This window comes from Chenopodium quinoa, unplaced genomic scaffold (assembly GCF_001683475.1).
Source record: "Chenopodium quinoa cultivar QQ74 unplaced genomic scaffold, ASM168347v1, whole genome shotgun sequence".
NCBI classification, from domain to species: Eukaryota; Viridiplantae; Streptophyta; class Magnoliopsida; order Caryophyllales; family Amaranthaceae; genus Chenopodium; species Chenopodium quinoa.
In genome coordinates, this window is record NW_018744502.1 from 2,260,188 (window position 1) to 2,261,884 (window position 1,697).

Genomic DNA, 1,697 nt, shown 5'->3' on the forward strand with positions numbered 1-1,697 from the left:
TACTCTTTTCGTCCCTTAATTAGATGCCTACTTCTCTTTATTATGTGAGTAATAAATATTGGAAATAGGCATCTAATAAAGGGACGGATGGAGTAATATTTGTTTAGGTTAAAATCTTATTGCCAGATAAGACCAGGCCCACTAAGACAACAACTAGATTGATCGGGATGCAAATAACAGTACAGGTTCAAGGAGTCAAGATAAAAAATATGCAAAGAACGAGCAAAAGGGAATGGGGAGAAGAGACACAGGATGATGACGCAGAAAACCCTAAGGGTAAAAACTGCGGGTGGCTATGAGTCTACCGATCCACTAGGTTGTCAGGTTAAAATGGATACAACTTAGGTTTACAATTTGATAATAATGATGCTTAGGATTGCTAAAGAATACTTAGTTTCTATGAATAATAAGGCTGGGATATTTGTGATGCCTTTGTACAATACTTATTCTCCTATTTATAGCACAAGGATTAATGCGAAAAGCTTCAACGGCTCCATTCCGGATTCCATGGAATCTGGGGATAGTGGGTTGAGGTAGTTCCTACTTCCTCGCCCATATCCTTGAGGACTTATCCGTTGCAGTTTGAACTAGTCTTCATCAACAGTTAGCTGATGTTCATGGTTCCAATATCCTTGGCAACTACTCTTTGACTTGTTCAATTTAAGATACCCTTGGAATATTCCTTGAAAAAGTCTTTACTTGACTTCGCTTAGAACCTGGGGCTGGATAGCTGATCACATGGTAACCTATAACCTGTAATCTAACAACCTGCGAACAAGTGAACCTGTGATGAAAATTTAGGCATAACAGTTTGCCCCTAACTTGACTATTAGATGTTCTAGTGACTTCTACGAGGCAAGCTTAATTATTCAAAAAGATAAGCTAAGATAAATAACGGAAAATTATTAAAAATCAGAAGATAAATGCAAATTTTCGAATCCGTTGCAAATGATAGACTCACTTTGAAAAGATAACTTTGTGCCGTTAGACCCATTAAATGCGTGTTATAAATAGATAAAGAAGGGTTGTCTCAAGTCAGAATTTTCAAGATAATTTCAAAATAAAAAAATCTAGGGTTTTGTTTAGCGAAAATTCGAGAAACAGATCGACATCGGTACAGCGCAATTTAAGCTGCGATTAACTTGTCAAGCCTGGTGGTGGTATTCGTCCTATAGTTGTGGGTACTATTTGGCGGCATTTGGTTTTGAAGGTCGGTACTATTACACTACAAAAAAAATGTCCATATAGAAACAGAATTCTAGCGACATAATTCAATCCGTTTCTAAATTAGAGACGAAATTCCGTCTCTAAATTAATTTAGAAACGAAATTAAAAAATCCATTTCTAAATTAGAGACGGAATTAAAAAATCTGTCTCTAAATTAGAAATGGAATTGAAAATTCGTCTCTAAATTAGAAACGGATTTTTATTTCCGTTGCTAAATTAGAAACGGATTTTTTTTTTCCGGTGCTTAATTTAGAGACTGATTTTTTTTTTTCGTTGCTATATCAGCAACGGATTTTTAATCCCGTCTCTAAATTATTTTTGAAACGAATTATGTAAAATATTACTTTAGAGACGAATATGTAAACTAAAATCCGTCTCTAAACTAGAGACGGATTTTAAATTCCGTCTCTAAACTAGAGACGGATTTTAAATTCCGTCTTTAATACTACCTCCATCAACGGTTATTTGCA